Source organism: Numenius arquata, chromosome 4 (genome assembly GCF_964106895.1).
Source record: "Numenius arquata chromosome 4, bNumArq3.hap1.1, whole genome shotgun sequence".
In the NCBI taxonomy this organism is placed as follows: Eukaryota; Metazoa; Chordata; class Aves; order Charadriiformes; family Scolopacidae; genus Numenius; species Numenius arquata.
Window position 1 is genome coordinate 30445775 of NC_133579.1, and position 12849 is coordinate 30458623.

A 12849-nucleotide genomic window follows, 5' to 3' on the forward strand; every position below is an offset into this window, starting at 1 on the left:
CTATTCTGGTTCTAGCCTTTCACCCTCCTTGGTAGTTTGTATGCATAAGAGATAGCAAACAGTAAAATATACCTGAAAGAACATCAAGAAATCCCAACTGAGTTGTCAAACTCCTAGAAAACAGATGTATATACATGGTTGATTTATTACGAGAGCTCCACATTTCTGAAAATACTATATATTTACAGAATACACCACAAACCATTATGAGACATTTTCATTCTATAGACCACAAAGTGTTATTTGCTCAAGATGAGGCAAGGCCTGCATGAAACCAAAATAAAATAAATAAATAGATAGATATAGAATATATCAACTAGAGTTGCTTGTGAAGAAAATTTAACCAAAGATACCTTCTGCTGAAACCAATCCAAATGAAACATTAAATCCAGCAAAATGAAAATGCTGTATTTTGTTTCAGAACTAAGTATCCTTCTTGGAAATTCAATACAACATTTAATCTTTTGCCATTTGAGAAGGAAAAGAACTTCTCTCGGTTCTCATAAATTGAAAGAAAATTCTTTTCCTTATAAATATTTAGATTCCAACTGGGGATTCCAAATTCGGGAAATTTGATATAAAATAAGACTTTTTTTTTATGTTTTCATAGTGCTGGAGATCTTGCAAGGGAGTCTTGAGAAAAGTTTTAGGTACCAACACAGCATCTGACCAGAAAGCCATCAGTTCACTTCCTTTTTCTCCCCAGTCTCTAAAATCCTCTAGGTAATAGGCTCATCTGCAATGCAAGTCCTACAATAATTAGCATCCCATGCACAGAATGTAAAATCAACTTTTTGCATTAGAACCATCTGTACTCATCTGGCAAACATCCACAAGCCAAACAACTAATCAGCAAACTACTTGCCAAACCTGCCTGGTACAAGGAGTCCAAGGGCCTGGGAACTCAACCATCTCTTTCCTGTTTTCCTCCCCCTGAAGCAGAAGTAATGTCTCAGATGCATCATGACAGTCTTCATACAGGCACCTGATCTCACATTTGGGCTCTTCCATATTAAGGCATGGATAGATTGAGAGGGTCAGTTTCCAAATTGAGGGGAGTTTTTGTATAGAACATGCATGTGCACTTACATTTACCCTCAAAAATAGAAGTTTTATGTGGCATTTCTCTGCCCATGAATTTTCAGCACATAAAAACTTCTGGAATATTTGTTGCAGCACTGTAATTGACTAAGAATGGTGTAATCAGTTTTCCTTTCCTTACATTCAAAAATATGAGATAAATAAACCCAGATAAACTTATATAACATTTATAGACTGACATTAAAAAAACCAGTTGTCAGAAGAGCAATAACTACTGAAAATAGGTCAAGCTATTCAAAGGACTGATATCAGAAGGAATCAGCAAAATTTTGCCTTTTTTCTGCCTGTGCTCAAAGCTAAGACTATTTGTTTTCCAGCTTAAAATTCCTGCTTAAAGTCTTCAAAATAATTCAAGTGCTAGGAAATATATTTACTTAAAGAAACAAAAGGGAAAACCCACAGCAGTCAAGTTCAGTTGAACTGTGAAATATGACAGTATTAAAGTTTGAAGACATTTGTCTTTAAACTGTATTTCTCTTCCAAATAACATGTAGCCTAACCTGCCAAAATTAAAGGTTTGTCAGATGTTGGTTCACTTGCTGTAATACAAGAAAAGGTCAGAAAGCAAACTGAAAAAAGAGTCTAGACAGCCTTAACCTCAAGGCTGTACTTTATTCCAAGAGACAGGGTTATCAGTCATATTATTTCCTATAAAAATAAAAAGAATGAAGAAACAGAAGAAATCATATGACAACATTCAAGGATATGACAAGAGGCTACTATTCTGATTTTGTAAGCAGTTTTAAATCATTTGAAGTAAAATATCATTCACCTTGAACACTCAGATAGTATTTTCAGTTTCTACAATAGCGTATGATTGTTTAACTCATGGTGAATTTCTGAATTATTTAAACACACAGAGATAAGATAGGGCAAAATAACAAACAAACACTTAAAACTGATTATACAAAAACCCAAACAGACAAAAATTCTGAGTCCCCACTTGAAGTAAGTAATTTACTTGTTGTCATTGATCCACATGTGATTCATTGGATCAAGCCAATCATTGCTTTATCCATATTCAGGGTAATTCCATAAAGTTATACAGATATTTTCCACTGTGATGATGAAACAAAAACAGCAATCATTTAAATTCGGCAAGTCCTCTTCATAAAAGAATGAGTAAATGATATTGCTGGTAACACTATTGTATTACTAGCAGTGAAAATTTGGAAGAACATTTAGATTAATAAAAACCTGGGAAAGAATAAACAAAAAAAAATGTTTATTGCATAACAAGATTGGAAGAAGGGCATTCATTGTTATAAAACATTGTGATAATAAATTCTTGGCCAGGTTCTTGGTCAGTTAAACTAGATTATTTCAAACATCCTCAGAAAATAAGGAAAATTCTGCCATGGAGGTAACTGCACACAGCATGTCATTGCTAACTGTTGACGTGAGAGCCGAGACAAGACTGCCATAGCATACCTTAGGATCTACACAAACAGGAACGGCTGGAGAAAAAAATAATGGGCATACATACATACAAAATTACTGAGTACTATCTTTCCCCGCAACACACACCCTTCTTTTTGCTTACCAAAGTCACTTGCAAAAACTATTTAATTGCAACTTTGGTCATTGATGAGTAAGAGTATTTTTATTCTAAAAGTGACTATAAAATAGCTTTACCTTTACCATAAAAAAACTGAAATCCCTAGAAAGACACAGCTTGATGTTTTCCAGTAATTCTCTTTTAGGAAAAAGACCTCTGTTATTCCTATACTCTAAGCTTCACAAACTTACCGTGAACAATAATGAAGTGCCCCAATATCCCTGAGGCAATTACTTTTCTTTGTATTCAAGGGTCCCATATTAACTCTCACTTTTCAAAATCTAATACTGAAAGAAATAGACCCTCAGATTTTTTGCTACTACATGTAAAATAAACTAATCAAACAAACAAAACCCCATCTACTTCCTCAATTTTCATCATTTACATTGAGATTAAAAATATGTATATATCTATTTATTGCAGTGTTTAAATTTTATGAAACATAGCCATACTTCTCTTCTACTTCTATTGCTAATGTAGAAACTGAACACGAAGGCCACCAGAAGCATCCTGTTTATTTAAATTCCAATCTGGTGCTCTCTTCACAAGTCTATCCATATTCTCTCTCCTTTTCATTCAATTCTGCATATACAAAATTGAGATATTCAGTAGAATTGAAACACTTGTCTATTAGAACATGTTCTTTTAACAATCATAGAGCAATATTTACCCTCTCCTTTCCTCAAAAATATATTTTTTTTTTTATTTTTTTTTTAATTTTAAGTATATTGGCAAACTTGTATTCTGCTCTGGAAAGCTGTTCCAGAACATTTTAATTCAGTTCTTCTCATTACCATCCTATCTCCCTAATGCCATTTAACTTATTTGCCGCACATCACTGTTCTGTGGCAAGGAAGAAAAATGGGCCAAGGAGGGAATACATGACCTGTTCATGATGCCACAAAAGTCATTAAGCAAATTGAATCAAGGTTTTCTCATACCAGCTCCCAATCTCTTAAAAGTGTTATTTTGCTGAATAAGTCAAGTTCACTGTTTCACATCATGCAGATACTCTTGAACTGAAGAAACCACTCGTATTCCATGTCATATTACGGTAAAGAAAGATATTCTTTTTTTTCAAAGGAAAAAAAAATATTTAAAACCTTCTATGCAATTTATGTTTCTTGTTAAGATTTTGAATTACCAGTTGTGAAACTACCCAGAGTAAACACTTCAGGAAATGGCAAAACATCCATTTGCACACTTTCACTTTTTAGTGATTCCTACTTCCTATAAATGTTATCTGTTTCCAGCTCTCTTCTACACAACCAAATGTGTGAGGCTTTTCAGTTGGTAACAAAAGATGTCCTTGCATGCCACCTGACACTAGCTTTTAGCTAATTAAATAATTCCTCTATGAATGCTACATAAAAATCAATTATTTAATGGGAAAAAATGCTGAGAGCTAACTGAATTTTTTGAGACAAAGTATGGCCTACAGGGAGGAGAGCCGCAGCGGTGCAAGTCTTATAGCAACAGAGGATGAGCCAGCCATAAATCCTCCTGCAGGTCTAAGGAAGCACGTTCTGCAGCAGAAGGTTGCCGTTGGGTAGATTAATGCAATGTATATTCTGCCCTGAAGCTGCCAGTTCCTCCTCAGTTCAGGGTATTTCCCTTGGGGAAATCAGAACTATCTGGAACATCATCTCCAATCCAATCCCCCCGGCTCCCCGTCTCCACACACATTGTAGCTCCTGCCAGGGACTCTCAACATGAGGGGAAAAAAAAAAAAAAAGAAAAAGAAAACAAGAACCAACCCTCACAGCAAACTCACAAATGGACCAGCCACAGCCCACTACAAAAATACTTCCTGGAACCACGAATGCACCCACACAAATGATACCTGTAGGAGAATATTTTGAATGTTATTTTGCCTTACTTGGTTTTTTATAGGCTTAATAACCCCATAATAAAATTTACGGGCTTAATTTTATATGGAATTGAGAAACAGGACGTGACAACCGAGGAAAGCTTATGGTTGATTTGTCTGGTTATCACCAGAGACTAACCCATTAATTTCCTACTGGCCAGGATCTGCAAAAATATTTTGCACTGTGCATTACAACTTAAGGGTTTAACATAACTTAATACAGTTATTATAGGAATGTCCTCATACCAATTAGAAACAATGCATGAGAAAGTCCAAGAGATAAATATAATTTCAGGCTCCATATTCATAAATACACACTAAACTCTGTGCTTTTACTGAGTGCCCTTTGAGAAAGGTTTCTTTTTCTCCTTCTCTACAATGACAAAAAAAGTGAGGCGAAAAGACATACAGCTGCCTTTCCTGTATTTAATCTGGGTTACTGTTGCTTTGCATATGTTCTTTCTGTTGTTTCAAGATAATGTTGGCAGAGTAGCATACCTCAACACTGTTTTTATCACAGTGTGAAAAACACCAGATGTACAAAATTAAAGTTCAAGTTAATCAAAATATTGCTTGACAAAGCAAATAATTGAATTGCACTTTCAATGCACTGTGGTAGACAATAATTAACATGCAGCATCTTCAACATTTGGATACAACTTCCAATTTCCGTTTTAACATCATAGAATGCTGTCTACACATTTTTTAATGGTACCCCTGATAATAATATATTCTGGTTTTAATCATATTCCACGTTGCAGGAAATGAAGCTTGCAATTTTCCCAGGTGCTTACCAAATTACTACTGCAAGCTAATTCTCATTCCCCAAGTTAAGAGTTTCAACACTGTGCACATTAACATCCTGCTTATGTTCTTCCTCTACAACAGAAGGTAAGTTAATATGTGCTTCAATTATATCCAGTTTGTGCGTTTATAGCACCCTGTGGGCAGCACTAAGAAGGCTGTAAATGTACTTATCCTGCTTCTTTAATGTTCTACTGTATTACAGGGGAGAGAGGGAAAGAGAGAGAGAGAGAACTGTATCATTTTATCAAGAGAATCAATAAGGAACTCAACTTCACTGTATTGATTCAAGAGGGCTGCTAAGGTACAGCTCTCTTTACTTGCTACAAAAAAGCTTGCTTGAGCTTGTCTTTTATATAAATTTCCCTCTTCTTCACATATGCGCATGAGCACACACATTATTAAGTCTGTATTTGTCAGCTTTAATAAAATGCACATGAAGTGCGTTTTCATGTATTGTAGACACTTTATCTTAAATTAAAATGGAAGATATATTGCACAACTGCCTCTTCTAACTGCATCTATTGACATAATTTAACAATGTCTTAAAAGAAGGCATTCTGGTTTTTCCTAGCTTGTTTATTTTATTGCAGGTCAGCCTGAGGTTTCATAAAATAAGTCCACACTTGCACTCATACATTTTGATTTTTTTTCTTTCTGTTTCCAATGCAACATTCATCTACTAGTGGTCGACTGAGTGCATACTCATATTTTGTATTTTAAGATTTTATTGTATTTGTAATTGTAACCACTTTCTTTCTTGTTCTTTATGGAAATTTTCCAGAAGCCTTGACAGGGAGGGGAGCCAAACCAAACCAACCAAAAAAAAGATAAAAAACCAGACTGTTTCTTTAAAAAAACAAAACAAAAACAAAAACAAATCAGTTTTAAAAGTGCTATAGCATTTTGGGAAGGAATGCAAACCTCTCCTGCATTATGGGACATGACAGTTGTATTTTCTGTAGCTAGGGAAAGAAATTTTTACACTGAAAATTTTTGAAAAATATTTCCTCTCAATTTTCATTTAAATAGTCCTTACTATTTAAAATTTCAAAGTGGAAAAATTGATCTCCTGATTGTTAATATTTAGATTTCACTGCACAAATGTTAGTTTTAGACAACTTGATACTTCTCTTTATCCTTCCAATCTTAGTTTACCACATCATAAAAACAAGCAAAGAACAAAACCGAAAACTGTGGTTCAGCAAAAGCGTAATCCACATTTGTGTCAGATTATACTGGGAGAAGTTTATACCAGTAGAATTTTTTCAAGAAAGGGTCTGATTTGAGAGGTGATCTTACTGGGGTACAGATTATATACATGACAACATTAACAGTTCCTTCTCTAGTATGTTTTCTCCACTTGCAAGAATTACATATGCATAAGGTGTCTCTTTTCACTTATCATTGTTAAATAGGCAAGTGATCCTCGCAAGAATCATATCAAGACTATTTTCAATCTTCGTGCCTTGAAAAGTGTCCTCTTTGCATGAAGTTTGTGTGTGACATCAAATTTGACCAAAAGGACATGGAATTGCTTTTTTGTGCTCACTTCTCCTTCAGAAGTCCTCAGGCTTGGCATCTAAACGTCTACAAAAATTCTAACATGCATTTTTATTGCATCACCACATGAATTCATTAAAAATCATTTTTAAACAAGTTTTGGTTTTAACCTTCGAAATTCTTTCTAAAGTTTATCATATTGATTTTCGTCTCCATGACTACAGACATTCTGAAGCACTGTTGAAGCAAACATTATGTAAACATGTCTTGGACTTTCTGATACAGCAGCCTGGTTATATGTGCCTTAAGTCAACCAGAGGCAAAAAACCAGTTTGTCCCACAAGGCTAGGACAAAGTTAGAGACAAAAAACCTCAAGATTTTTCTCTGCCATAGACCCAAGCAGCTCTGATTAGCTAGCTTCTGCTCTTCCTTGTTGACAATTTCCAGCTCATCTTTACAGGAGATACTGTAAATAACCGTACAAAAATGTATGAATAGGTGGAGATCAAAAAATATATTCTTTTTCCCCCCTTCTGATTCATGCTGTTAGCTCTAGGTGTCTTCTAAAGATGTCAACAGTCAATGGTTCTTAAAACCAGATAAGCTCAAAAAACAGAGTGCTTGTTCCTACATATGCTACTCGAGTCTCATTTTCCCATGTCCTTACTGAATGGTAACACAGAAGGTTTTGTAAAGGTTTCAGTTAAAATAAAATCAATTAAATGAAACTAAATCAGTTAAAGTCAATGAATCTGAAACACCAGTACTTGTAAAAATCCCCCTTACCTAAATCAAATTCCAAACTCCAATGGACGTAACAGGTCCATATTGAATACAAAAAGATTCAGTAGCCCATAGTTTAGCAAGCAGGCAGAGCAGAAGAACAAAATATGCCTGAGTACTACAATGGGTAAAAAGACATTTAATAAAATAACAAATATGTTAATTTCTATTATTTTTTACTTGATCAGGAGTTCCAAAGTAATTTTTAGGTATTAAGAAAGACGCATGAGAAATACATCATTTGGTTTTCACTCTTCAATTATTTTTTTTTGTACATTTATCATTTATGCATTCAAGGAATAGGATTTATATCATGGGATTCATTGCTACAAAAGAAAAAGTTCAAAATAAACAATATGGAGGGAAAATAAGAGTAGTATTCTCACATCCTAAGCTCAATTTCTTACTACTTTTACAAACTAAATTTAAGGTAGCCTTCTCATTGAATTTTCTGGGGCTATACTTATAGAAACAATGGAGAAAGGTAAGCAGCCTGAATCACTACTCAGACGATGAAACATAAGTCCTTATTTAGACTAACCCTCAAACGACTCTTTTTCTCTATTAATTCTCTACAGAGAAACTAGCTGTACTATTCTTTTCAAACAAGTTCCAGTTTGTAAATCACCACATAAACTTTCATATAAAACAGCCTTTCTTTTAAAAGGGAGGGAAAGACAAAAAGAAGAAGGGGGAAAAAAAGCATTGTAGTTATTCTGATGCTGCCTTCTTTGGGGAAGCTTTACTAGTACCAACCATCAGTCCGGATGATGCAGCCACAGTAAATAGATCACAACAGAAAAGTTGTCAGCCTATGTCCACTACATCTGCCTCCATACCCCATTTTGACATTCTCAAAACAAACTGGCCCAAGAGACTCCAAACTGTGGGGACCAAAGTGTGACATTAAAAGGGGTTAATTTTGTTCCTGTTTCATGGCCCTGCCAATGGCCTCCACTGAAACAGTTCTGTTTTGGAGCCCTGCCAAGAGCTCTCTCTAAGACTGTTTAAGGATTGCCTGTTTCAGAGCATTGCCAAAGGCTTTTCACTGAAACAGCAGTGCAAAGCTGAAAAGATAAATGGCTTCCTCTTTCAGAGCCCTGCTAAGGGCTTTTCACTGAAACGGTTCAACATTTGCCCATTTCAGAGCCCTGCAAAGGACCTTCACTGAGACAGTTTTGCAAAGCTGAAAAGATAACTGATTTATTGAAGTGACAGATATAACAGATTCAGAATTGCCGTTCATAAATGCACTAGCTGCACTAGTGCCAATGTCTTGTAATAATGCTAGCAAGAGAAAATAAATGAATAAACACTATCCCAGGTGTTCTTCACCAAGAGATGAAGGTGGGATGCTTACCAGGAAGATATCGAAGATATCGATATATGTCTTGGTAGAGGAACAGGAGCAGAGCCCGTTTGCTATCTCTTCTAGGTTTCAAGTTTCTTCTTCCTCAGAGAGGTCTGTCTGAGGTACTCTCCTCAATATGCCTTATATCCTAACCTTATCTGTTTCTCTCCATGGGGTGACGTTTTAGCATAATCTGGGTTCAAAGTCAAGTGCTATAGTCATACATGTTCTTTTAGCTCATTATCATACATAGGGCTGTCAACTTTAGCATCCATTTCACAGATAATTAAGCAAAAGTTCTCACTGTAGGCACTGCAACTTTCAAGTTTCTGTACCGAAGCTGTTTATCTTCTTATTCCTGCAATTTTAAGCCAAAACAGGCCTGTCCTGCCACCAGAAGACTCACACCTTTGGCTGCTTTTTACATCAATCTCTCAGCTCTTCTCTCCAGACGGTTTGAACAGGAGATAAGTGGACACCAGTGTTTTTAACCTTTTATCTACCAAATTCCCACACAAAGACATTCGGTACAGGTCTTAGTAAATCCCACTAGTTCAGGAGAATCTGCAGTTTGGATAATCAGCTGACAGAGTGCTTACATTCACCAGGCTCTGAAATCATAAATATGAAAATTATTTTAAAAAATAATAAAATCTTTGTTTTTTAATGAAATAGGAAAATGTGTTCAATGTTGCTGGCAACTTATCACCAAGAGTTGCAGAAAGTAAGGGTCAGTTCTTTAACAGTTCAGTAACAGAGCAGGAGAAAGAAAATAAAATTATTTGTAAAAGACTGTTTCACTACCTCCTCTAAGATATTGTATTTCAATGTTCACTAACAGGATTAAGAAATTCTCATCATCAATCTGTTGTGCATACTCTGCAGTTGCTCTTTGAACAGGTCAGCTGTTGACACCAATGGCAACATAACACTTTGAAGACATAGAGAAAACACATCACATTATGCACTCTGCACAAGATACCCAGGAATTCTTCTTGAACATAAACATGCACTCCATCAGTCCTATGGTCATCCAGAATATGTTAGCTTAAAAAATATGATCTACTTATCAAAGGTGGTTCTTTACAGTAGCGTTTATATATGCTGTTCTGAATTCTCTTAGAATGTTTTCTAAGAAGATTAAACTATTATTATATGCAATTTTTTCTTTGCTGTAATACAGTGGTGATAAGCACAAGAGCTGTTACCTAGGTTATGATAAACAGATATGTACCAGTGGAATACATGTGTACAACTACCATAATGAATCTAATTTTGTGTGTGTGTATAAATACATACATATACATATACACACATACACATAGAAGTGTTTATATGTATAGATAGACTCAGATACCATTATTGATATATACTGGTTTATACAACAATATCCCAGCATATCCGTACAAGCAGTACGTTTTCAACTTGAGAACTTTATTCATTCCTGTCTCCAAAACCACTTTTTTTTTTTTCTGATTTGTCTTTTTACTACTTATGGAAACAAAAGCAAGGCAGATGAGGCTAACATTTTTAGATAGTTATCTTATGTTTGTGTTTATCATAAAAAGGAATACACTCTGCACACACCCCTTCACTGTATAATCACTACATTGATGGGTCCCTGAGCCTGCCAAACCATAACATTTCATTTTTTTCTCATAAGAAAGAACACCAGAAGGCTAAGTGAACTCAAAGATTTTTTCTTTTTTTTTCTCTTTTTTTTTTTTCTCTTTTTCTTTTTTTCTTTTTTCTTTTTTTATTAAGAGAAAACTCAGAATGAGACTTGTCTTCTTGCAAGCTTATGTCTTTCCTTTGAGTCTGCTCAATCCAGGAGTTGTGCATTTTTTTCTTTGGTTGCTGCAAATTCCACAGTCACTTCTGGGTGTCTAAAAAATAGGTTTTGCAGTCTGTCACCCTGAAGGATGGATTACATGACTCTTACCTGACCACTCTCTCTTGTACTGCAGCCTTCCAGCTCACCCATGACACCCCAGTTCCCTGTTCTGCAACATGCTGTGACGACTTTCCCTTGTGAGAGAGCTCTCAGGAAAGAAACAATTTCCCTGTCCCTTCTTGTAGCTCAACCTAAGTCGGCCTGGTAGGACCCAGCCAACAGGCCCCCTTTCTGCTGGTACTGAAAGGAGCATAACACAATGACATACAACACAGAATAATGAAGTACCATCCATCGCAGAGAGCAGTTTGTCAAAAATTACTAAGTAACTTCTGTATTTCTAACTTAACAAGTGAAGAGCAATGTCCACAGTATTTATATGCTGAAGAGAATATTTTAATGCTCCCTTGCAAAAGGGACATTTGGCACAAAGTAACAGGTTTATCACTGACAGGTAGTTAGGTATTCATAAGCAAAAGAATCTTTTGGAATATCTGGTCTTTAGCAAAACTTCACATCATTAAAGCACTGCTTCGAGTTTGATTTCACTGTCCTTGTTCAATCCCTGTTTTCACTAACATGGGGATGTTTTTCTTTTTTTCCTATTTTTTTTTTTCTGGATTTTTATAAACAGAGTTAATAAAAGGGGCGGCTCAGTATTCAATGTTTATTTCTCATTTTTAAGACATTCCGGTAGATTTCAATCAGCCCCTGTCAGAAGTGAAGTCAGTGACGTAAGCACATTATTTCTTAGCAGACTGACAGACGTTGACAGCAGCCAGATTCTCTGTGGTCAAGGGAACACTGAATGCTGCATGTGGGAGCAGTCAAAACATTTTATGGACTGGGGTAGAGGTGGTTAACACATTAATCACAGCAAAGAGTAGTGGTGTCTCCCTTCTCCTCTGAAAATCACAGAATCACAGAATCACAGAATCTTCTTGGTTGGAAAGGACCTTTGCAATCATCGAGTCCAACCACATTAAAAAAAAAAAAAACAAAAAACACAAACAAACAAAAAACCACAACACACAAAACCAAACAAACAACAACCCCCCCCCCAAAAAAAAAAAAAAAAAAAAAAAGAAAAGCACCCACCAACTAAACCCCACACCCACAACCTCACACACAACACCCCACCACAAACCACAATCCCGGGCACTAGAGCATGCCCTGAAGAGCCACGTCTACACGTTTCTTAAATACCTCCAGGGATGGTGACTCCACCACCTCCCTGGGCAGGCTGTTCCAGTGCCTGACCACTCTCTCAGTAAAGTAATTCTTCCTAATATCTAATCTAAACCTCCCTTGCCGCAGCTTCATACCATTTCCTCTGGTCCTGTCGTTATTCCCTTGGGAGAAGAGGCCAACCCCCGCCTCTCTACAGTTTCCTTTCAGGTAGTTGTAGAGGGCAATGAGGTCTCCCCTCAGCCTCCTCTTCTCCAAACTAAACATGCCCAGTTCCCTCAGCCTCTCCTCATAGGACTTGTTCTCCAGACCCCTCACCAGCTTGGTGGCTCTCCTCTGGACACGCTCCAGCACTTCAATGTCCTTCCTGTAGTGAGGGGCCCAAAACTGAACACAGTACTCGAGGTGAGGCCTCACCAGTGCCGAGTACAGAGGCACGATGACTTCCCTGCTCCTGCTGGCCACGCTATTCCTGATACAAGCCAGGATGCCGTTGGCCTTCTTGGCCACCTGGGCACACTGTTAAAATGATTAGCCAAAATGTTTTTTAACAAGCTGGCTCTCGATTTCACGTCTTTTGAAAGACCAAGGAGATCTTTCATATCTCCTTAACTGCTACCACTGTGTCTGGTGTCACAAGATTTTCATCTTGGACACATACTTCAGCCTTAGCCTTAACCAAATACTGCCTCTCGGTTTTCCATATTTTGACTGAAAAAAAGGATGGAGAGGAGAGAAGGGAAACATGTTTTGCAGAATCCATGTCTGTTCCATAATTTACCCTGTTTTTCCATTA